Here is a 26,732-nt window from a genome sequence, read left to right as displayed (position 1 = left end):
GTTCAGCAGACAGCTGCTCAGAAATCATTACTGGGTACATTACAATATAAATACACCAGTTATGAATAAAATGCAATAACAGCTTTCAGAGAAAATAAGATAACAGGATAACAGAGGCGCCAACAGGTACAACCCCGCAAACGCATTGCACTTTATTTGGAGTATCCAATAAAATTGTTTTGACTGAAACTCCACAGTTGTATGTTCTGCTTGGAGGAGGTAAGTCCACCACTACCTCCTCTATTACCAAGATGGGTTTTTAAGTTATTTTAGTGTTTTTTATCCTGTTGGCGCCTCTGTTATCCTATTATTTACATCAAGTCCACCCTTGGTGGAGGGTTGTACCCTTCCTTCGTCTACTACAGAGAGCGACTTTTTATTCCTGAGTGGGGTCAGGACAATCTCCCCACCTGCTTTGACAGTGGTTGCCTACCTGGTAACCCTGGTTTGTGTGTATTAAATTAATATTATTACTCATCCAAATATACATTGCCAGTACATACTACACTATATTGGGCTCTTGGTGTTCTTTTTTTTCTCATCCTTTTCAAAAAAAAAATAAACTGCACTTTGGGAACTTGTAATTACTCAATGAACAATAACACTTGTGCACAAAAGCAAATATGATTACTGTATGGGGTATAATAAGTAGGAAAACACCTTTTTATTGAATATTATGTCAGTTTAATACCGCTTTAAGTAATAAATCAACACATTTATGTAAAGTAGAGTTAATACAATTGCACCAGCTAACAAGTATATTTATCAGTATTTGAGCATACGTGTAATCACAGGATTTTTTGCTACCTCCCATCATTTGAACCAAAAACATTTTGGGATGTAACAAAACATGTCATCTGCAACACCTAAAAAGTGTAAGGCCCCTTTTACATCTGAGCGTTTTGCCGGCGATTTCGGCAAAACGCTCAAGCACTAGGGCTTTTTAAAGCGCTAGTGCAATGATACCCTATGGGTCCATTCTCAATTTGCCGATTTGCGTTAATCGCCGACGATTAACGCAAATTGCCAAACGCAAATTTGTATCCTGCACCATTTTCAGGCGATTTCCCGGCGATCGCCTTTAGTGCTATAGAAGCGTTAATCGCAATCGCAAAAAAATTGGCAAGTGTGAATGGCGATTTTTTTCGCGTTAATTGCCAAAAATTGTCAAAGCAAAACGCTAGCAAACACGCTAGCGTTTTGCGTTTTGCAAGTGTAATTGGGCCCTAAGGTGTTTTGTTTTGTTTTTTTAAAACTATACAGCCCTGGATGAGAATCCTGCAGACAATTATGGTATATAAATGAACTGTGAGATTGGGTGATTATTTTTCTCATCTGAGGCATTATCAGCCAATTACACTCTTTGTAGTAATGACTATGTTGGAGCCACTTGTCAGTGGGTCAGTTTAAGATGTTGCCAAAAAAAAAAGAAATTATGTTATTATGTCAAATAATTAATGAACTCAGATTTGCCTGGTATTATCTGATAATGGAATCAATCCTAGGTAATACTGCGTAAGAAATTAAAATGTTTCCCACTGTGATTGAATAGAAATGTTTAATAGGGGCATCATCAGATTTAAAAAAATAATTATGAATGAAAAGGAAGATTAAGTAGGTATAAAATGTGGATAAGCTTAAAAAAAATGTGTTAGTAGCAGCATGTAGCATGCAAAGGATATACAGTGGCTTGCAAAAGTATTTGGCCCCCTTGAAGTTTTCCACATTTTGTCATATTACTGCCACAAACATGAATCAATTTTATTGGAATTCCACGTGAAAGGCCAATACAAAGTGGTGTACACGTGAGAAGTGGAACGAAAATCATACATCATTCCAAACATTTTTTACAAATAAATAACTGCAAAGTGGGGTGTGCGTAATTATTCAGCCCCCTGAGTCAATACTTTGTAGAACCACCTTTTGCTGCACCTTTTGCTGCCAGTCTTTTAGGGTATGTCTCTACCAGCTTTGCACATCTAGAGACTTAAATCCTTGCCCATTCTTCTTTGCAAAACAGCTCCAGCTCAGTCAGATTAGATGGACAGCGTTTGTGAACAGCAGTTTTCAGATCTTGCCACAGATTCTCAATTGGATTTAGATCCGGACTTTGACTGGGCCATTCTAACACATGGATATGTTTTGTTTTAAACCATTCCATTGTTGCCCTGGCTTTATGTTTAGGGTCGTCGTCCTGCTGGAAGGTGAACCTCTGCCCCAGTCTCAAGTCTTTTGCAGACTCCAAGAGGTTTTCTTCCAAGATTGCCCTGTATTTGGCTTCATCCATCTTCCCATCAACTCTGACCAGCTTCCCTGTCCCTGCTGAAGAGAAGTACCCCCAGAGCATGATGCTGCCACCACCATATTTGACAGTGGGGATGGTGTGTTCAGAGTGATGTGCAGTGTTAGTTTTCCGCCACACATAGCATTTTGCATTTTGGCCAAAAAGTTCAGTTTTGGTCTCATCTGACCAGAGCACCTTCTTCCACATGTTTGCTGTGTCCCCCACATGGCTTGTGGAAAACTGCAAACGGGACTTCTTATGCTTTTCTGTTAACAACAATGGCATTCTTCTTGCCACTCTTCCATAAAGGCCAATTTTGTGCAGTGCAGTTGCCCTATGGACAGATTTCCTCACCTGAGCTGTAGATCTCTGCAGTTCGTCCAGAGTCACCATGTGCCTCTTGACTGCATTTCTGATCAGCGCTCTCCTTGTTCGGCCGGTAAGTTTAGGTGGACGGCCTTGTCTTGGTAGGTTTACAGTTGTGCCATACTCCTTCTATTTCTGAATGATCGTTTGAACAGTGCTCCATGGGATGTTCAAGGCTTTGAAAATCTTTTTGTAGCCTAAGCCTGCTTTAAATTTCTCAATAACTTTATCCCTGACCTGTCTGATGTGTTCTTTGGACTTCATGGTGTTGTTGCTCCCAATATTCTCTTAGACAACCTCTGAGGTCGTCACAGAGCAGCTGTATTTGTACTGACATTAGATTACACACAGGTGCCTGGTGCACTCTATTTATCCATTAGCACTCATCAGGCAATGTCTATGGGCAACTGACTGCACTCAAACCAAAGGGGGCTGAATAATTATGCACACCCCACTTTGCAGTTATTTATTTGTAAAAATGGAATCATGTAGGATTTTCGTTCCACTTCTCACGTGTACACCACTTTGTATTGGTCTTTCATGTGGAATTCCAATAAAATTGATTCATGTTTGTGGCAGTAATGTGACAAAATGTGGAAAACTTCAAGGGGGCCAAATACTTTTGCAAGCCACTGTAAATACTCTAGACACCAAAATCAGCAATTCCCTTCTTCCTTAAATTCAACCAATTGAATAATAATAACAAGTTGCATTCTAACATGTCACCCTTCCAAGGCGTGCATGAAAAAAGGCGCCTGAAAAGAGGGTGCAAGGTTTTGCCGTTAGTAAAATCTCGCTAAAATTAGCAATATTCCACTACTAAATTTCCATAGTAGAATATCTGTAATTTTTACCAATATTTTACTATGACTAAACCTAACCCTACTCTTAAACAGAACCCTCCCTCTACTAATGCCTAACCCTAAGACACCCCCCGGTGATGCCTAAACTTAACCCCGCCGGTGGTGCTTAGCCCTAACACCCATCTCCCCCAGTGGTGACTAAACATGACCCCCCCCCCCCGCCTAACCCTAAATCCCCCTCCTTAAAGTGAACCCAAGGTGTTTTTTGGGGGGGCAGAGAATTAAGGTCTTAATTGGTAGTTTGCAGAGACGTTTTGGACTATAATGCTTTTGTTGTTTTATTATTTGTTTAGTTTTGAAGATTAATGTCAATGTAATACAGCTATTGTGAGATAACAGTGACTGTTACAGGACTAGTAGTACAGTGGTACAGAGGCGCCAGAAGAGTAAAAGCAGTACATACTACACTATACCGGGCTCTCGGTGTCTCCCCTTATATCTTGTTGCAGAACTAGGTTGACCTATGTAATTAGTTACACATATGGTGATTAAAGCGGTTTAAAACTCTGACAAAATTTTCAACAAAAATGTGTTTTCCTACTTTTTATAACCCATACAATTATCATATTTGCTTTTGTGCACAAGTATTATTATTCATTTAGACATTATAACTTCCCAAAGTTCAGTTAATTTATTTTAAAGCTGCTGGTGCATTTTATTCATAACTGTTGTCATTCTGTTGTGAATGCTGCCAGCAGTGATTTCTGACCTGTGTCTCACCCCAGGACTCATCAGCTGAAGTCCTGCACAACCAGAGAATGTTTACATAAATGCATCAAGTAAACAATATGTACACAAGATAAGATTATAAGCAGTTCGGATGCGGGTTCTCCCTGCAGAAGAAAGAGTCAGCCCTGTGATGTAACTGTAATGATCGCTGCTGCAGCAGCTATTGCTGGAAGTAGTAGTGCTGCAGCTCAGGCAGTTCTGATCTATTTCCATGCAAGCTGCATAGCTTTGTCTGTCTTTCCCTGCTGTCAGCTTGTGACTGATTATCATTCACCTGTGTGGGAATCTGCATGTCTGCTCCCATTGGATGACCTCAGTATAAAGATCTGCTTCCTGCAGGGTTTCCTTGGGTTTTCATAGCTTCAGCTTAAGCCTGCCTTGCTGTTGCTTTAGCCCCCGATCGTGTTTCTTGTTATAAAGATACTTCGCTGGTCTTTGCATCATATATTGGTTCATTGCCAATATATATGCATACCAGCACGTTTATTATTTTCCTTGTATTTGTGTTACGTTGATACATCAGTGTCGCTGATGTATACGTACACGAACTGTTTATATCCTGTGTGCAGTTAGTCAGCTTTCCAGCACGTTTTGGTAGGTTGCGCGTACCGTGACCACCCGTGCTGAGGTAGTTACCCTGCTCCTGGTTCTGTTTGTGGATTGCGTTCATCTCTGCGAAGAGATAACGAATCCTTCTGAATCCTGTTCTGTTACTGTTTGTGGATTGCGTTCATCTCTGCGAAGAGATAACGAATCCTTCTGAATCCTGTTCTGTTACCGTTTGTGGATTGCGTTCATCTCTGCGAAGAGATAGCGAATCCTTCTGAGTCCTGTTCCCTGTGTTACTCCATTCCTAGTCAGCGTTCCTGCTTATGTCATATATCGGTTCATTGCCGATATATACATATGTTAGTCAGACGTTACAAATAGTTTCATTGATAGCTGTAATTGTAATACGCTAGGAAAACATACTTATTGTATATTTATCTGTGTTACGTTCATCTATCTTAACCTGCTATTTTCTGACTATCCTGTCCTGTCTTTGTGAGGCACGTCATCGCCGCATCGCATTGGCTGCCTCATTCCAGTCTGTCTGGTTTTGGACGCTTGCTGTCGCTAAGTAGCCGCTAGCTAGCAAGCGTTCATTCTGTCTACCTGTCCTGATCTCCTCAGTTCTGGTTTATGCGCTCAGCGCTACTTTGCGCTGAGACGTTATAACGAAAGCATTGTTTGTGGCTGTCAGATCTGCACCGGCTCTGTGCGCCACAATCTCCTATTGGAGTCAGTCCTCCCCTCCACTATACTAGGGATAGCCTGTTTCCTTGTGCTAGTGTGTGTACCTCCTCCACGCCAGCTCATGCGTTGCATGCTGACTGTGGAGAATACACCACCAAGTGTTACATTATGAAAACCCCATTACCAATCCCCATTGTGGGGGGGATTCCCAGAAAGTATGACACTGTTAATTATGGTTCCTGTTCCTTTAAGAAATTTGAAGAACTTAGCTCTGAAACAGAAAATGAGTTTTTCTCTGAATGTGCCAGGTTCCTGACCAATCCTGATCTCCAAGCGACTCCTGTTTCAACCTGGGCACTCCAACTAAGTTATATTTTGTTTAAAGGGGAATTATTCCAGTGGGCATTTGATGTTCTCAATCATTCCGATTTGAAAGAGAGACCGCTGGAATTTCTAGCGTTTGTGATCCATAACTGGTTGCGCATAGATCCATTGCCTTTTCCTCTTAATGAACTCCTGGCAGCAGGTCAATCAGCTACTCCTTCAATTGCTTGCAAAAATGTTCAGCAAGCAGAAAGTGTTACTGATAATTTTCCTGCAGCCTTGAATAAATCACCAAGAACAGCAGGGAAAACAGCAGGGTCTAAGGCCAAACGCAAACGTTCTAAGAAACGTGTCCGATCTGCAGAGTCGTTATCCTTAGCGACTGAGACCTATAATGAGATTCTGCCATTAACAGATAATGAAATGCAATTGTCTTTCAGGGGAGTTAAATGGACTTATGAAACTACTAATGAACTTTCCTCCCTGGCTAGGGAAAATAAAGATTTTTGTTTAAAAGAATTATCTGAGTATGATTATGATGAGATATTACAGAGTATTGAACAAATCAACTTATTTGTGAACCAAGGGAAGTTTGCATACACTACAGTTCAACACTTGCTACAGGTATTGGAGATTCTTAAGAATAAGGAATCTGCCAATCACCTGCTAATTAACCCTATACATGTGCCTGCCACAATCATATCTGCAGACTGTGATCAGCCTAAATGTTTCGCTGTTAAGTATGCATGGGATCCTCCATTCGAGAGGGGAGAGATGGAAGCCCTGGTCTGTGAATGGAAGAATGATTCAAGTTCATTTTGTCAATTTTACAGTGCAAAAAGTGAAATGGTATTGAACGCATGCATTAAGTCAGCCTATAACCTAATAGAGGCTGGTGTGTGTAGGTATGACTGTGTGGCTCCTTTGATTGATGTGTGGGAACTGATTTTGGATGATTTTTATGTGACTCCGAATTCGCAAATTTGGCGTTCTGACCCGCCTGCTTCAGCACCTTTGGCTGATTCAGCAGGTGATTCGGAGCTCTTTTTGTGTGAAATTGAAGTTCCTGCAATTCCACCCTGTACCATGGATAACTCAGTGTTACTTCCCAGTAAAACAGAAGCCACTGATACATTCTTAACCTTGCCCTGCGCAAATTTCTCAGCAGAGAATCCAGAGGTCCTGCTGACTTCCGAGTCCAGCCTAGCCAGTACTCATGACTCTTTGTTTAGTGAAACAGACACCAGAAAAATCTTGCCTGTCTCTGCAAACACTTCTGCAGAAATTACCTGTGTTAATAAAGTTCAACTCCTGTCTGATCCAGCAGATGCCAATAGATGCACTACATCAGTTTCCGAGTCCCAGCAATCCTGTCTAGTAACCTCAGAACCCCAGCATCTGAATTTTCCAATTTTACAAATGAATGGTGATTCAGATGCGCAAACATTGTGTCTTGATCTTCCTGTTTCTACACCTCGCTCTAGTTTCGTGAATAGCTCAGAGCATCTGCTATGTGAACCTGAAATCGCAGAATTATTACCTTGTTCAGAAAATTTTCCAATAAATTTGCCCTGTACCATGAATTGTGCAGTAGATCTCTCCAATGAAACTCAGGTCACAGAATCATTATGCTGTCCAGCAGGTGCTTCCATGGTTTTGCCCTGCAATATGGACTGTTCAGTGATCCTGTCCAGTGAAGCTGTGGTCGCAGAGTCTTATGCTTCACCCAGTACTTTGGATGTTTCAAACCCTCTAGCAGAAGGGTCTGAGGCACTGCTTACCTCAGTTGGTGTTGCAGTAATATTCACTTGTCTAGCAGCTGTTTTGGAATTACAGTCTGCTCTAATAAAACTTGATGAATTTCTGCCCAGCAAAGCAGAAGCCATTGAAATATTGTCCTCGTCAGCAAGTGTGTCAGATACCTTGCCCTGTACACAGTCTGATTTAACCAATGTTGTTGAGTCCCTCTCCAGTGTTGTAACAGCCGAGGAACTCCAGCCCTGTCCTCTGCATGTTTCAGAAGTCTTGCCCTGTAACATGGATAATTCTGATTCTCTGGTCAAAATAACAGAAGTCTCAGAATTTCAGTCTGATTTAGTAAGCATTCCTGAAACCCTGCCTTGTATCCTGAAAGATTCTGGTTCTCTGGCCGCTGTGGCAGAGGTTCCAGAGTCCCCTTCCTGTCCAGGGAATTCCTCAGTTTTGCCTAGTCCAGTGGGGGCTGCTGCAATACTGACTTGTTCTGCGGCGCCTCATGAGCTCCAATCCAGTATATTAAATGAGTCTCTGTCCAGTCCAGAGGTAGTTGTGGAGTCCCTATCTGGTTCAGTGCATACATCAGAAGATTTGTCCTGTCTTGTTAGTGCCCCTGAATCTGATTTGTTACTGACTTTGCTGGAATCAGCGACATCTAAGTCTGATCCTGCATTCTCGTGTAAAAATCCAGTAGTTGCGAAGTCTAGTCATGATGATTTTTTTTTGGCCGGTCCTGGTTTTGGTCCCGTCTTGGCTGACCCTGAGGCTCACAGTTCCTTGACGTGCCCAGAGGTTTCTCTTATGCCAGTGTGCCCAGATGTTCTTTGTGTGCCAGAATGCCCAAGTGTGTCTAAGGTGTTAGCGTGCTCTGATGCTTCCTTAGTGGGAACATGTTCTGATGTTGCCAGTCTGCCTGCATGCCCAGAGATGGTTCTGGTCCCTGAAAGCCCTGATATTGATGTTTGTCCTTGTGGCCCTGACTCGGGAATTGCCCTAGGTTCCATAGGGGTTCTTGATGGTTCTCCATGTGAGCCTAAGGGGCATTCTGACCTATGGGGATCTCTTTGGAGCTTCAAGGTGTTCTGGGAGGTCTCTGAGAAAACTTGTCCTGGTGCCTTGGACTGGTTCAACAGTGGGTTTTGTGTTGGTAAAGACAGTACCGGTGGGCATTGCAAAGGCTTTGGCGTTTCTGAACGGTTCCTGGAAGGCGGTGGGTATCGCTCAGGGAATTTCGGAGGGCTTTCTTCTGGAAATCATGGTTCTGATGGGTGTCACACTGGGGCTTGTAGTACTGATGGGCATGGTTCTGTAGGTTCTGGTTCTGATGGGTCCAGTCTTGTGGGGACTGATTCTGGAATTCGGTCTTGCCGGGCTGTCCCGGTCATCATGAATTATCAGTCAGACTGTTTTGTTGAGAATTTCGGTTTTGAAAAGCGTCTGGAATACGCTTTTAAAGGCGGGGGTACTGTAATGATCGCTGCTGCAGCAGCTATTGCTGGAAGTAGTAGTGCTGCAGCTCAGGCAGTTCTGATCTATTTCCATGCAAGCTGCATAGCTTTGTCTGTCTTTCCCTGCTGTCAGCTTGTGACTGATTATCATTCACCTGTGTGGGAATCTGCATGTCTGCTCCCATTGGATGACCTCAGTATAAAGATCTGCTTCCTGCAGGGTTTCCTTGGGTTTTCATAGCTTCAGCTTAAGCCTGCCTTGCTGTTGCTTTAGCCCCCGATCGTGTTTCTTGTTATAAAGATACTTTGCTGGTCTTTGCATCATATATTGGTTCATTGCCATTATATATGCATACCAGCACGTTTATTATTTTCCTTGTATTTGTGTTACGTTGATACATCAGTGTCGCTGATGTATACGTACACGAACTGTTTATATCCTGTGTGCAGTTAGTCAGCTTTCCAGCACGTTTTGGTAGGTTGCGCGTACCGTGACCACCCGTGCTGAGGTAGTTACCCTGCTCCTGGTTCTGTTTGTGGATTGCGTTCATCTCTGCAAAGAGATAACGAATCCTTCTGAATCCTGTTCTGTTACTGTTTGTGGATTGCGTTCATCTCTGCGAAGAGATAACGAATCCTTCTGAATCCTGTTCTGTTACCGTTTGTGGATTGCGTTCATCTCTGCGAAGAGATAGCGAATCCTTCTGAGTCCTGTTCCCTGTGTTACTCCATTCCTAGTCAGCGTTCCTGCTTATGTCATATATCGGTTCATTGCCGATATATACATATGTTAGTCAGACGTTACAAATAGTTTCATTGATAGCTGTAATTGTAATACGCTAGGAAAACATACTTATTGTATATTTATCTGTGTTACGTTCATCTATCTTAATCCTGCTATTTTCTGACTATCCTGTCCTGTCTTTGTGAGGCACGTCATCGCCGCATCGCATTGGCTGCCTCATTCCAGTCTGTCTGGTTTTGGACGCTTGCTGTCGCTAAGTAGCCGCTAGCTAGCAAGCGTTCATTCTGTCTACCTGTCCTGATCTCCTCAGTTCTGGTTTATGCGCTCAGCGCTACTTTGCGCTGAGACGTTATAACGAAAGCATTGTTTGTGGCTGTCAGATCTGCACCGGCTCTGTGCGCCACAATCTCCTATTGGAGTCAGTCCTCTCCTCCACTATACTAGGGATAGCCTGTTTCCTTGTGCTAGTGTGTGTACCTCCTCCACGCCAGCTCATGCGTTGCATGCTGACTGTGGAGAATACACCACCAAGCCTTACAGTAACCCTTTGAATGCTGTTTTACAAAAAAAAAACCATTGTGTTAGTTTATGATATTCTGTAAATAATCTTTTAGAGCAAAGAAGAAATTCTGGGTTATATTCCGCTTCAAGTAAGAATAGTCCCTTCCCCTTCGAGGGCGGGACTTGAAGAACTTGATGATAAATAGAGGGTGGTGGTAGTAGGTAGTTACACCTGATGAAGGGCGGAGCCCAAAACATGTAGTGTAATTGACATTGCAAATAATTGTGAATGCAAGTTAAAGCCTGTGGAGTGCCTCATTCAATCTATGTATAGTATACCACGTTGTGCGGCAGGAGTGGTGAGCCTGTTAGGAGGAGCGCACCACCAACTCACGCTCTCCAAGGGATTGGCTTGAGCCTTAAAGGATAACTGAAGTGAGACAGATATGGAGGTTTCCATTTTTTCCCCTTTTAAGCTATACCAGTTGCCTGGCTGTCCTGCTGATCCTTTGCCTCTAATCCTTTTAGCCATAGACCCTGAACAAGCATGAACCAGATCAGGTGTTTCTGACATTATTGTCAGATCAGACAAGATTAGCTGCATGCTTGTTTCCTGGAGTGATTCAGACACTACTGCAGCCAAATCAATCAGCAGGGCTGCCAGGCAACTTGTATTGTTTAAAAGGAAATAAATGTTGCAGCCTCCATACACGTCTTACTTCAGTTGTCCTTTAATAGTTGGTATTAATCCTACTGTGTATAGACACAGTTAAGTGACGTGACTATGTACCCTGTACAGCGCTGTGGTAGATATCAGTGCTATATAAATACTAAATAATAATAATAATGATTGCAGTAAAGGGGAATTGGAGGCTGCTTTACAATGAATAAGATAGAGAAATTTTACATAAGAAAGAAAAAGTATGAATTTGGCCCTGACATTGGCCTCAATTCACTAAGATCATGCTGGAGATAATAAGGCAAGATTAAACTTGCCACCACACAGTGAGAGAGTTATCTTATCTCTTCATTCCTTACGTTACCTCCTCTGTAGTTAAGTTACCTCCTCTGTAGTTAAAGTGGTTTAAAACCCTAATATAATATTCAATAAAAACATGTTTGCCTACTTTTTATATGCCATACGGTTATCATATTTGCATTTGTGCATAAGTATTATTACTCATTTAGAAGTTATAGGTTTCCAAAAGTACAGTTTTTTGCTTTGTGAGCTGACTTTGAATTTTATTAATAACTGGTTTTATTTGTTGCTGTTTTGCAGGCAGACATGCTTTCAGTGTCTCTCTGTCTCCAGCAGCTCCTGCAAAGTCAGAGAATGTGTCACATTTCTCACTTGATACATTTAAGTAAACACAAGATAACATTATCTAAAGTTCGGATGCGTCTGCAATTCATTGCACTAAACTTTCAAGCTCTGTGTGTAACCCTTCGAATGCTGGTCTAGTAAAAAAAAAATCCTGGTTGCATATAATATGCTGTAAATAATGTTTTAGAGCAAAGATGAAATGCAGGGTTATATTCCACTTTAAGTTACCTCCTCTGTAGGTATTTTCACACGCAGTTGGTTAACAGCCTGTCTTTAACTTTAGAATTCTGGAGTTATTTTATGGATTGAAGAGTTAACTTAAAGACAGAAGAGTTAAATGTAGGTTTGCCTGAGGTAAAATGTTTCCTGACTACTACATGCCTTACCACCATGGTTTTAACTCTAGAAATGTTATTAAAGATGGGAGATAAGCTTAGTGAATTGAGGGCATATCACTTTTGAGCCAGACAACTCCATGTTTTATTACTAAGAAATTCTGTAAGAATACTTCCCAGATGTGAAGGCACATGTGCCACACGGGTGACTGAGATGCCAGATTGTGACAGTGGGCGGATGGAGATGACAAGGAGGCATTCCGTAGAATACCCATAGAGGCTGGCCTGTCTTGCATCAATAAGATAAACCTATCATGTTCAGTCGTAAATCATCGAAGCCCGAAGGCATGACAAGCTCCTGGAGGCTTCCATGTGACCTGGAGGGTGACATCTACAACTCCTACATCTGATCCAGAGATTCATTCACTTCACTGACTCAGGGCTGTCAATCTGTCCCTGACAGCCACTCGCCACGTGGGAAAAGTTAACCTTGAAATGTGCGTTTTGATTTCTCGCTGCATCCGGTGAATTTAAACTTCCTCTCCAGTCAAATAGAAGAATGTCTGGAGGAGTCTGATGAGCCTTTTAGAAAACACAGAAAAAAATACAGACCTCCAGGAGCCCCTTATAGTTTAGTAGTTACATCAAGTGGGGTAATGGGTATATAGAAGTAATACAAAAGTAGGATGCAAAACTAGAAACCATGGTATTAAGGCAGGTGAAGAAAGGCCTCTCCCCACTGGGGTTCCTTTAGGTGGCCAGTAACGATCCAATTTCTAGAAAAAAACTCTTTGAGTGATCAGATAATTCTGATCGGAAGATAAATCATTCACTACACCATCAACAAACCAATGTTTGCTTCCTATCTATTATAACCAACAAGAAAATCCAAATTTTGGTTTGACCAAAATCCAATCGGACGACTATTTTTATAATTGTACGTAATTGATTGTGCCCATCAATGGATATTATTTACAACCAATTAGATCAGGATTTCTGATCGCTCAAATGATTTTCCGTTAGAAATTGGACAGTTAGTGGCCACCTTTAGTTTTCTTAAGGTGTTCTTCAGATGGGTCGCGCTCTAAAAAAGTTACTAAAAGTTCTACAGAACTTAATTTAAAAAATTAACCAACCCAACAAATTGGGGGGGGGGAAAGTAATAATGGAAGGGAAGAGGCACTCTAAAACTATATACGTTGTGTATAATTGCAATGATTATTAATTTAAAAAAGCATAAAACAGATAACGCATTTCACAGGTCTATGCCAGCTTCCTCATATGAATACACAGTGGGCTTGATTCACAAAGCGGTGCTAACCTACTTAGCACGTCTAAAGTCTTTAGACGTGCTAACCAGGGTGTTAAGTAGGTTAGCACCGGATTTCTCAATTGATTAACCTACTTAGCACCCTGGTTAGCACGTCTAAAGACTTTAAACGTGCTAAGTAGGTTAGCACCGCTTTGTGAATCAAGCCCAGTGTCTTAGAAGAGCTAATAGCACTACAGGCACTCTAAGATACTGAGTATCATCTGAGAAAGCGGGCAGAGACCCACAAAATTCATTATCTGTTTAATGATAAATAGAAAACTTGTCTTTCCTTATTCAAGTGGTTTTCCTCAATTGAGGTAAACAAATTTTTATTAATAATCATTGCAATCATCCCCAACATATATTTTTGCGCCTCCACGCTCCCAATATTACTCTCTAATCAGAGGCTTTAGTGCCCCTCATAACAAATAACAATTGTCGGAAATGTCAATTTCTGATTCCACCGAAATGTTTACGATTTCAAATTCTGATTTCCGAGTAGTCTTTTCTTTGGTCATTATTTTTGTTTTTGCATTCTCTGATTGGCTAAATACCTCTGAGTTCTGTGAATGGGATAAAATTACCAACTTGCAGTATTTTGGTATTTCCTCAGAAACCTGATAACTGATTTCCTTTTCCCAATTTCCGCGGTGTCTATTTTTGGTCATTTTTTGCCTTCGTTACCAAATACTTTAGTGGCCAAATACTTCCGAGTTGACTCTGCATTCCCTGATTGGTCCAACACTTCCGAGTTCTGTGATTGGGTTAAAATTACCAAATTGCAGTGATTCAGTATTTAACGGGTTCAGCACCGCAGTGCCGAAAACCTCATGCATCCGAGCAACGTTCACCTCCCATTCATTCGTCAATAACTTTATTGCTACTTATAACAATGAATTGATCTATTTCTTGTTTTTTTCCGCCACTAATTAGGCTTTCTTTGGGTGGTACATTTTGCTAAGAATTATTTTTTTTCTAAATCCATTTTAACAGGAAGATTAAGAAAGAAATGAAAAAAAAATCATTATTTCTCAGTTTTTGGCCATTATAGTTTGAAATTAATATATGCTAGCGTAATTAAAACTCATGTATTTTATTTGCACATCTGTCCCGGTTATTACACCATTTAAATGATGTCCCTATCACAATTTATGGCGCCAATATTTTATCTGGAAATAAAGGTGCATTTTTTCAATTTGCGTCCATCACTACTTATAAGCTTATAATTTAAAATAATATAATAACATACTCTCTTGACATGCATATTTAAAAAGTTCAGACCCTTGGGTAACTATTTATGTCTTAATAAAAAATGTATGTGGGTAGTTTTTGGTGTGGGAGGGAAACAGCCAATTTTAAATGTAAAATAAGGTAATTGTTTATTGAAAAATGTATGTGGGTGCAGTTTACTATTTGGCCACAAGATGGCCACAGTCAAAAAAGTCCTGGATGCGAACGATCTCGCATCCAGGAACTAAAAGTACACGGAGAAGTTTCCTGGGGGCAGAAATACTGCGCTCTCTCAATAGAAAGCGTTGTTTTTTCTGCGGGGAAGTTAGATCTATTCACTGCTCGGGGGGCTAGCGGCGCGCGCAGGAGTGCGCCCGACCGCGCGCACCCTGCAACGGCGGCAGCAGAGCCTATTTGGACGAACTTACTTGTCCAGATAGGCCGAACTAGTTAAACAGAAATCTGATTTCCATTTTCAGATATCCGAGTTCTGATCGGAAATCTGAACGAGTATCCCTAGTCACAAACCAGCGACTGAGCAGCGTGTGGGAATGGAAGGCGTGAATATATTTAACCCGAGACAAAGGCGAGATTTTGTGAAGTTTGTCTCCCTCGCTCTGCGCTCGCTTAGGCGGAGATAAATAGGAGCCGACGCTGTTCTTCGGCATATGATCTCGACGTTGGGTGGAAAAGTGTTTACTTGGCGGTAGTAACACATTTCACCGGGAGCTGCGATCAAAGCGGACATCGCCACCTTTGGGGGGACTAGACGTGTAGACTCTCCGCTCACACATTCTGTGCGAGATGTCAGCCGCTGTGATGTATTCAAGATTATAACAGCCAAGCTTGGGGCATCAATACTCTCATATCATTTGTTCCTACACTTTGAGCCTGAGTTAGACGTCGGCAGTGAGCCCCTGCCTGGGATTCAGAAGTGATCCAACAAGCCAGGACTGGATTTCTTTCTTTTTTTTTTAAGGGAACCTGAAGTGAGAGGGATATAAAGGCTGCCATATTTGTTTCCCTTTAACCACTTAACGACCAGCTAACGCCGATAGGCGGCGGCTGGTCGTTTGTGGTTTTACATGGAAATGGCCGCTCAGTTCACGGAGGGTGTCTCCGTGAATAGCCTGCGAGCCTCCGATCGCGGCTCGCAGGCTAATTGTAAACACGCGGGGAAGAAATCCCCACTGTTTACATCAATACAGCGCTGCTGCGCAGCAGCGCCGTAAAGGAGATCGGCGATCCCCGCCTCTGATTGGCCGGGGATCGCCGCCGTGTGATAGGCTGAAGCCTATCAGAGGCGGCGCAGGACGCATCGCCGTCCTGTGCCGCCCATGGAGGGAGAGGTAGGGAGGGAAGGAGAGGGAGGGAGGAATCCCGCTGCAGAGGGGGCCTTTGAGGAGCCCCCCCTGCTAGGCACAGCAGAGCGGCGGCGATCAGACCCCCCCCCCCAGCAGGTCATCCCCCTAGTGGGGAAAAAGGGGGGGGGGAGTCTGATCGCCCTGCCTTTCACACGATCTGTGCTGCGGGCTGGAGAGCCCACGCAGCACAGATCACAGAGAACAGCTACGGTCGTTAAGTGGTTAAACAATGCAGATAGCCTGGCTGTCCTGCTAATCCTCTGCATAGACCCTGAACAAGCATGCAGCAGATCAGATGTTTCTGAGAAAAATCTAACACGATTAGCTGCATGCTTGTTTTAGGTGTGTGATTCAGACCTTACTGACCAGAAAGATCAGCAGGACTGCCAGGCAAGTGGTATTGTTTAAAAATAAATAAATATAGCGGCCTCATGTACCTCTCACTTCAGCTACCATTTAAAATGTGTCTATTATTGTTGGCAGTATCAACAGAATTACCTAAACTGCGGTATAGTAAAGCAACCACAAGATGGCAAAGTCTGTAAAATGTGATGATGATCTCTATGGCACTGTTATTTCCTGTACTCAGTCTGCGTTCCTCTCTGATGCATTTCCTGATGGTGGTCAAAAAGTAGGGATAATAAAAATTTCACCCTGCAGAAAGAAAACACAGAGTCATCAGGAGCCTAAATGGTGCAGTATGTCACAGTACCAGAAGTATATAAAATATGCGGATGTATTATACTCACAAAGGTGGGCTGCAGAAGGGCAGCCGACCACTAGAAGCAGGTGGAGGTGTATAACCCCGACTCCACTCGGGTGACCAGACGGAGCTGGTGATGGTCGCACTCTTGGGAAAAAGCAAACCTTAAATGACCTAAATTGGCCAAAGAGGAATGATCCCCCTCCGAAAGGAGGATAAAGGCACAGGATAAAGGGGAGAGGCGCCCAGAGAAGATAAAATGCATTAAAAACAAATAAAATGAAAAAAGTGAGGTGGCTTATCTTAATGAAGACAAATTCACATATTAATAGAATTTTATTGCACTGGCAACGCATTTCGTGGGTGCATACCCACTTCCTCAGGCCAAATAGCAGTGCCTACAATCATCAGACAAGGCGCTTAATGCCACAACACTGACAGCATATCAAAAACATGATTACACCTAAAACAAATACTACAGACAACATTGGCCTCAATTCACTAAGCTTATCTCCTGTCTTTAATAACGTTTCTAGAGTTATCACCATGGTGATAAGGAATGTCGTATTCAGGAAACATTTTACCTCAGGCAAACCTAAAGTTAACTCTTCTGTCTTTAAGTTAACTCTTCAATCCTTAAAATAACTCCAGAGTTAAAGACAGGTTGTTAATTAACTGCATGTGAAAATAACTACAGAGGAGGTAACTTAACTACAGAGGAGGTAACGTAAGGATTGAAGAGATAAGATAACTCTCTCACTGTGTGGAGGTACGTTTTCTCTTGCCTTATTATCTCCAGCATGATCTTAGTGAATTGAGGCCATTGTATAATGAGAATCCAATAATCAATAATAATTAACAGCATTCAAACAAATGTATGCATATAAAGTTCGATTTCAACTATCAGAGGCAACTATCAGTGCCAGAGCAGTTACGTGCAATTTAAGTAAGGTTATAGTATGCACACAAAATACATGACTATAGTGCATTCAAAACTCAAATGCATAAATTTGCATGCACGTGTAGCGAATGTAGATAAGTTCCATCTAATCAAAAGTTATGATGGTGGTGTTTGTTTTATCTCTGTATGCTTTTCTTCAGTAAAGAGTTCTAACTTGTGTTACTGGGTGCCTACCACTTTGCTCCATCAATTATTAGGTAGTAAAATACTGCAGCCTAGATCATATCCAAACGAAGCACAATTTGCCAAAAAAGTTTAGTAAATGATCAGTTTACGGATTATAGTCTTTTTTGTAACCAGTTGTCAAACTTTCTTTGGCTTATTTTAAAAATGTTCTGAAGTTGATGCTGCATGTACCTGCAGTCCCACCATCGGCCCAACTGCAGCTCCTTCCTGCTGCACGCGATTCCATTAGATATCTGAAGCACATGTTTTTTCTGCTGCTAGATGGCGCCATTGCTGTATAAACATTCTGTGGGGGCAGTTCGCCCAATCGTAGAGGTGCACTGAACTTTGACACTTTGATCCCCTCCAGCAGCATGGGGCTCTTCATAATTATGAAATTATGCTGGTGCTTGTGCAACGGGGTGGAGCTACATCGTGCAAGCTGGCGCTGGTCCCGTCCCTGATGCACAAAACGTACAGAAACTCCAGATCCCTGCCACTGATCATCCACTGCCCCCCCCCCCTCATCACCCACCACCACATACACACACACACATTGAAAAAATTAAGTGCTGAGGAGGGACATGGGTGATTGGGGAAAAGGGTTATTACTGTCTTTTTAAGTTATAGTACTCACAAGACCAAAGAAGAAATGTTTTCTTTACCTGAGGCTTCTTACAGCCCCTAGAAGTCATTTTGGTCCCTCAGCGCAGATCCGGTTCTCTCCAGGGTCCGCCAACCCACGGTGGGTCAATACCTTCTGCGCATGTGCAGGTGCATGCAAGTGCATAAACGAGCCCACGTAATCGGCACCGCTTCTTGTGATGTGGGCGTGTTCTCACGTGGGCCAGGCGCACACCTGCACATGCACAGAAGGCGTCGACCCTTCGGGGGTCACCGATCCTTACAGGCTTCCAGCAGGACCCCAGAGAGAACTGGAGCTGCGCCAAGAGACTCAAATGACTTCTAGGAGCTGAAAGATGCCTCAGGTAGGTAAAGCTTTACTTTTTTTTGGCCTTGTGAGTCCTTTAACCGCTTAAGTCTATCTGGACGGATATATCCGTCCAGATAGACTGTGCTGCAGCTGCTGTGTAGTGCGCGCAATGGGGCACGCTCCTGCGCGTGCTCCCGCTGCCTCCCAATACCCCCTGATCAGTGAATGGGAATATAATTCCCATTCACCGATCTAAGCCCCCCGCAGAAATACAGACGCTTCCTAATCAGAGAGCGCCGTATTTCTGCCAAAAAAAACATTTACAGCCTCTTTTTACTTCCTGGTAGCATGATCGTACGCTCCAGGACTTTTTGGTCTGTGGCCATCTTGTGGCCAAATAGTAAACTGCACCCACATACATTTTTTTTTTAATATAAATAATTACATTATATCATCAAAACATCTAAAATTAGCTATTTACCTCCAAAACTTAATTTTTAATTAACTTAAAAATTACCCAAATACATTTTTAATTAAAAAATATATTAAAAAAATTACAATAAAAAAAAAACCTACATAAATAGTTACCTAAGGGTCCGAACTTTTTAAATATACATGTCAAGAGAGTATCTTATTCATTTTTTTTTTTTAATTATAAGCTTGTAAACAGTGATGGACGCAAATTGAAAAAAAATGCACCTTTATTTATAAATAAAATATCAGCGCCATAAATTGTGATAGGGACGTAATTTAAATGGTGTAAAAAGCGAGACAGATGGGCAAATAAAATACACGGTTTTAATTGTGGTAGCATGTATTAATTTTAAACTATAATGGCCAAAAACTGAGAAATAATGAATTTTTCCATTTCTTTCTTAATCTTCCTTTTAAAATGGATTTAGAAAAAAAATTCTTAGCAAAACGTACAACCCAAAGAAAGCCTAATTAGTGGTGGAAAAAAACAAGATATAGATCAATTAATTGTGATAAGTAGTGATAAAGTTATTGGCGAATGAATAGGAGGTGAACGTTGCCTGGATGCATACGATTTTCAACACTGTACACTGAAGTGGTTAAGTTGAGATCTCAAAACCTTAGGGTTAATTTCCCTGCACATTTGTAGCTGCATTCAGATTGTATCCATCCAGTGAGTGAATCTTTTCTGGTAATTTCGCGTAATTCCCTTATTCCATTCCCCGAAGCAGAGCCCGTCACCCGCTCGGCATTATTTTACTTTCCATTTTGCTTCTCAGAAACGCTGGCTGCATCCTCTGTTCCGACTGATCAACTTTGGAAGCAGTTTGAACTTTTTTTTTTACTTTCAATCAGAAACTTGCTTGTGTCATTTATCAGTTTACTCTTCCGGACGTTGCCTTGCTAGGTGAGTGATGTTTGGCCGCTTTTACCATTACAAGAATAGTGTCCGTGAGATGCCAACGATGAGCCCCATATGGGCTGCGGGCCTCTGTTTAAACATCTGATTATGCCGCAGTCTGGCACTCTATTAAAGATGGATTACAGAGTGTTGCATAAATGAATATCAAACACACCGACCCATCGTTACGCCGGTATAAATGCAAATAATGACTCTTGGCACCGGAGGAAGAGCCAGCAGAGGTGTAATCACATATTTGTCTTGTTTTATGCCGCTCAGGCCGGGATCGCTCATCACCGCCCCTGAGTGGAGGATTTGTAATTTAGGACTTGTGTACAGTAAATATTGTGATTAATGGAGCGGTTATGAGAGGAATCAATTTTCCTTCTATTCACTGTAGGCAGGGAAGGTGCTACTATAGGGGCAACCGGGGCAATTGCCCCAGAGCCTCGGCAAACTCATTCCCATCCTTTCCCTCCATCTCCCCAGGGCAGAACATATTGCTTTTCAGAAAGGCAAGTGTCGTATTTGTACTCTCTTCTCTTTCCTCTTTCCTCCCCTATCCAGCATGTGGCTGGATGGTGTAATGGTTAAGGGCTCTGCCTCTGACACAGTTGACCATGGTTCAAATCTTGGCTCTGCCTGTTCAGTAAGCCAGCACCTACTCAGTAGGAGACCTTGGGCAAGTCTCCATAACACTGCTACTGCCTATAGTGGCTGCAGCTCTGGTGCTTTGAGTCCGCCAGGAGATAGGCATGATATAAATGTTCTCAGTCTGTAATCTTCTCTTTTCTATTCTTTATTCTCCTTTCCTTCTCCCTCCCAAGCCCCCTCCTCACCTCTCCGCTTCTCTTCTCCTTCTTTATACTTACCCTCCTCCTCGCCTCTCCTCTCCTTGTCTCTATTCTATTCTTCTCTTCTCCTCTTTTACTCTTCCCTCCCCACCTTCCTCCTTCCCTTCCCTCTCCTATCCTATCCTCTTCTCTATTCTACTCTCCTCTCTTTACCACTTCTCCTCCTCCCTCCCCACCTTCCTCCTTCCCTCTCCTATCCTATCCTCTTCTCTATTCTACTCTTCTCTTCTCCTCTCCTCCTCCCTCCCCACTCTCCTCCTCATTTTCCTCTCTCATCTTCTCTATTCCCCTAATCTCTTCTCCTCTCCTTCTCCCTCCCACCTTCCTACTCCCCATCCTCCTCCTCTATTGTTCTCTTTTTTCCAAACCTCCTCCTCACCCTCCTTCTCTTCTCTATGTTATTCTTCTCTTTTCTGCTCTTTTTTTCCATCCCTCCTCCTCCCCTCTTCTCTATTCTCCTCTCCTTCCCCCTCCCCACCCTCATCCTCCTCCCCTCTCCTCTTCTCTCTTCTATTCTTCTCTATTCTCCTCTGCTTCTCGCTCCTCCTCCCCTCTCCTCTTCTCTATTCTTCTCTCCTTCTCCCTCCTCTCCCCACCCTCATCCTCCTCCCCTCTCCTCTTCTCTCATCTATTCTTCTCTATTCTCCTCTGCTTCTCCCTCCTCCTCCCCTCTCCTCTTCTCTATTCTCCTCTCCTTCTCCCTCCCCACCCTCATCCTCCTCCCCTATCCTCTTATCTCTTCTATTCTTCTCTATTCTCCTCTGCTTCTCCCTCCTCCTCCCCTCTCCTTTTCTCTTTTCTACTCTTCTCTCCTCTTCTCTCATCTCCTTTCCACTCTATCACATAAATGTTTTCCTTTCAAGCAGCCGAAGCATCTCCAGTTATAATATACATTTCTGTTCCTTCTAAGAAAATCTTGTTTGTTTGCAGAAGCAAACAGCCTCCTCCGTGTCCTCCGCGGACATCTCAGCTCCATCATTTAAGCCTTGCCTTATAATTCCACCATCTAGCTGGGACCGGTGTGATGGGATCCCTCCTTCTCCCAATCATCTTTCATGTGACATGAGTCAGATGGGCAGGACATCCTGACAGCCTCAATTTAAATCACGAGAGGTATATTTTCCTTTCATCTTGCCGTGAGCGGATTGATTGGTCATAGACTTGCGGCTTAGTCGGGCGGAGCCGTTAATCTCTCTGGATGTCATTGTGGAAGGGAGGGAAATGAACGGCAGTGAGAGCTCTGGGAATATCAGCGTATCGCACGGAAATAGGTTGTCCAAGGCCACTTGAAGATGCTCCGAGATCGGCTGTGCTGTGCGTAATATTTTATCCTACGCATTTAGTATCATCACATCACGATCACTGATCTCTGTGCTTTTATACATGTTTAAACCTCCTGACTTTATTCACCATTCTGCAGGACCTGGAGATTAAAGCAAACCTTAACTCAGAAGAGAACTTCCGCTCAGCTATAAAAGATAAGCAACAGCATAATAACCGCTACAGAAAAAAAAAACATTTCCTTGTTACAGCTGATACTAATCCTGCAGTAAATCTGCCATGTCTGCTTCCTGCCTATATGGTAGCAGACATAGGGTTAATATCCTGCATTTACATATTAGCTACTCTGCCGAAGCAGAGGAGATTCCTGAACTGACACAGCTGAGAGATCAAATTACAGTTGTGATTAGTCACAGATGAGGGGGAGTCAGACAGGCTAAACTCTCTATATACATACAGGGTACATTGCTCTATGTTTTCCTTCTGTCCTGTGCAAGAGTTCAGGTCCACTTTAAAGGGAACCTGTAGTTACAGGATTATTATTATTATTATGTATGAAGCACCAACACATTACACAGTACAGTAAATAGGGCTTGCAGTTAACAAACCTGCATACTTACCAAGTACCAGGGGGTGTAATGAGAGGCAGGGCCAGAGCTACCATAGGAAAAAATGGGCACTTGCCCCAGGGCCCGAGAGCCTGTAGGGGCCACCAAGGTGTCCCTTTCCCATCTTAACTGTTGCTCCCCAGGGACTCTGCAGAGTCTGTTAAGTTGGGAGGTGATTGGGGGAGGTTCAGCAGCCAACTCAGGGGCCCAGGAGGGACATTTAGTTTCAACAAAGGGCCTCTATGGGCGTTTTTTGGTCGGGGGTGTCTGTTGGGGGGCCCCCAGGCTAATTTTGCCCTAGGGCCCAATTGTTGCTTGAACCGGCCCTGACTAGAGGGGAGCAGCCCCTGGGATTGCAGGGGGTCCCGAGTTGTGGGGGCCCCCAACTACTAACCTTCCCTTCCTCCCATTCAGGGGATATCCCCCAGATTGGGTGCTTTCATGGCTACACTTGTTATAGGTGTGACAATCATAAGAGTCCCCACTTGTTTTATGACCCGTGTAGGATCACCCCCCCCCCCCCCCCCCCCAGGCCGTAAAGGGAAGCAAGGGGAGGGAAGGGGTGTGAGCATTTGGGGTCGCTATCAAACTTTTACTGGCGGGCTACATGAATTGCAGTTACTAGGAATGCTCATTCAGGTTCTGCAAAATCAGAATTCCGCTGAAATCCCATTTACCACAACTCGGTTATATAAGCCCAATCACAGAGAAGCAATGGACCAATCAGAAAATGCAGAATTTTTCAGCAAAATTTAGACCAATCACAAGGCTGATATTACATTTTTCCAATTTAGTTTTTTAATTGTTTGCATTTTCTGATGCAAAAAAATGAGTAATAAAATACTCCTCAAAAAATCGGAAATAAACCCCCCAAAAAATTAGAAAAATGAAAATCTGAAAATCCGAAAAAAAACAGAAAATCGGAAATCGTTATTTCCACAGAATAAAAAATGGGCATTAGGGCCCTTTTCCACCAGCGCATTTGCGCTGGCTGAATCGCAAAGACGCAAACCGCTAGCGATTTTACAATCGCTACGGTTTGCTTTTTAACATAGGAATCGCGGTAGGTCATTTCCACTACCACGATTCGTTTTTTGCGGGAACGTGAACGCGCGGAGGAGTGATATTTGACAGTGCATAGCATAGCAAAATCGCGGCCGCAAACGTCAGGGAATCGCCGGATTCAGCAATCGCTAGCGTTCAGCGTGAACGCTAGCGATTGCTAGTGGAAAAGGGCCCTAACTGACCATCCCTAAGCTACTGCCAAGTACAAACGATGCTGCAGGAGGACTTGCTCCTCCCACTATCTAAAATGAATCTACAGTACTGTGTATTTCCCAATATTGTCTCAACATTTTGCCAAGGAGAGAACACTGACTAAATAATTTATAAATGAATATTGTAAAAAACAAAATAATAATAATAATAATAAGCAATTTTATCCATTATGCTCTTTAGAGTTCAGTTCCTCTTTAAGCGTATTGTGTTAACGTGACAGACTGATGCGTGTGTAGTGTGCCAAGTCCGCCACTGGGGGCGCCAGCCCGGCCCACCTCCCAATCAATCAACCTTCATTGTCTGAATCACTCATAATTACAGCGCTGGTCACCGCGTCCCACCCGGGTGCTAGAAAACCATCTCTTTTGTATAATGGATAATTATCTAACTTTGATGTACTTTTATTTAGCTCTATTATAATATTTCACTTACAATAGTTTCCGCTGACTACCACGGTGGGATAATCATAGTCATTCACAGAGGCTGTTTAATGCTTTCCTGTCTTCAGATTTCTGCTATTTGTCTTATTTTTGTTGCTCAGCATATGGTTAAGGGTTTCTGGAGTCTGGCCAGATTTCTTCTCATTTCAACAACTTGCATGACTGAATGTCGAAGAGAGAGAGAGAGAGAGAGAGAGAGAGAGAGAGAGAGAGAGAGAGAGAGAGAGAGAGAGCGAGAGAGAGAGAAAGAAAGAGAGAGAGAGAGAGAGAGGGGAGAGAGGAGAGAGTGGAGAGAAGAGAGGAGAGAGAGGCTAGCGGTACCGATGGCATCCTGCCAGAGATGATCAAATACAGCCCCCCGGACATACATGAGGCACTCGCAAGACTTTTCAACCTTATCCTGAGTGCGGGCTCCTTTCCTCAGGCCTGGAGTGAAGGCCTCATAATACCCATCTACAAGAATGGGGACAGATACGATCCAGCAAACTACAGAGGAATCTGTGTCAGCAGTACACTGGGGAAACTGTTTAACAGCATCATCAATAAAAGGATCCTCTCCTTCCTCACACAGCAGGACGTACTCAGCAAAAGCCAAGCTGGGTTCATGCCAAACCACCGCACAACCGACCACATCTACACACTGCACAGCCTTATCAAGACCCATGTCCACAGCTCACGCGGCAAAATACACGCTTGCTTTGTGGATTTTAAGAAGGCGTTTGACTCAGTGTGGCACCCAGGCCTTTTCCTAAAACTCCTAGAGAGCGGAATAGGAGGTAGAATCTATGATGTCATCAAGAGTTCATATACTGGGAACCAATGCAGTGTGAAAGTGGACGGGAAGAGAAGTGCGTTCTTCAAGCAGGGTCGAGGAGTCAGGCAGGGCTGCAGTTTGAGCCCAACGCTCTTTAACATATTTATTAACCAACTGGCTGTAGCCCTGGAATCCTCCCCAGCACCAGGCCTCCTCTTGCATGACCACGAGGTGAAGTTCCTGCTGTATGCAGATGATCTCCTGCTGCTCTCCCCAACAGAAAGGGGCCTACAGGACAGCCTGGCAGTACTGGAGAGTTTCTGCACCACATGGGCACTGCCCATCAACCCAAAGAAGACAAAAGTGATGGTGTTCCAGAGAAAAAATCTAAAAATGCCCACCTCCTCATTTATATTAAATGGCTGCCCACTGGAGACCACAAACAGTTACACCTACCTGGGGCTGGAAATTAACCAAACTGGGAGCTTTAAACCAGCAGTAGAGGCCCTGAAGGAAAAAGCCTGCAGAACGTTTTATGCCATCAGAAGGCAACTTTACCACCTAAAACCACCGGTGAGAGTCTGGGTAAAGATATTCAACAGCATCATCACCCCAATCCTGCTCTATAGCAGTGAGGTATGGGGCCCGGTCACCTACCCTGACCAATCAAAATGGGACTCCAGCCCAACAGAAATCTTCCATCTAGAGTTCTGCAAGTATCTTCTCCAAGTCCATTGCAGCACTTCGAACTCAGCTTGCCGGGCAGAGCTAGGCAGATTCCCACTATGGCTGACTATCCAGCAGAGGGCGCTCTCATATTGGGCGCATATACAGAGCAGCAACCCCAGCACTTACCACCATAAAGCCTCACTGAGCCAGGGTGGGGAGGCCATACCACGCTCTCTGAAACAAAACGTCAAGAGCCAGCCCAGCCAAGACCACCAACACAGGCTGACAAAAGCCCAAATAAAAGGAATGATAGAAAGCTGCAAGGACCGATACATAGAGGAATGGAGAAGTGACATAAAGAACTCCCAGAAACTCACTATCTACCAATCACTACAGAGGGAGTACACAATGGCCCCATATCTGGAGAGGCTACACCACCACAAAGATAGACAGGCCTTGAGCCTGTACCGTCTGAGTGCCCACAACCTGGAGATAGAGACAGGACGACACAGACAGACATGGAAGCCCTGGGAGGAGAGACTGTGCAGGCAATGTGACCAGGGGGTCCTGGAGGATGAGGCCCACTTCCTGCTACACTGCAGCAAATATACACCGTTGAGGACCGCCCATTTCCAAAGACTCTCTGCGCCCACATTGCAGATTTCACCTCCACAGATGAGGAGAGGAAACTCTATATCATACTGGGGGAAGAGGAAGAAACTGTGCAAATAGCTGCCCGATATGTCATGGCCTGCCACCAACTGAGAGGAACATGATAACACATGGACTGTATAACCCCATACTCCCCTCCCCTATGGACTGTATGCCTAAACCCCCCTCCCCTATGGACTATATACCCCATCCCCCCATACCATCCCGTACATCCTCCTATGG

Source organism: Hyperolius riggenbachi, chromosome 7, assembly GCF_040937935.1.
Source record: "Hyperolius riggenbachi isolate aHypRig1 chromosome 7, aHypRig1.pri, whole genome shotgun sequence".
In the NCBI taxonomy this organism is placed as follows: Eukaryota; Metazoa; Chordata; class Amphibia; order Anura; family Hyperoliidae; genus Hyperolius; species Hyperolius riggenbachi.
Note: the sequence above shows the minus strand (reverse complement) of the source record.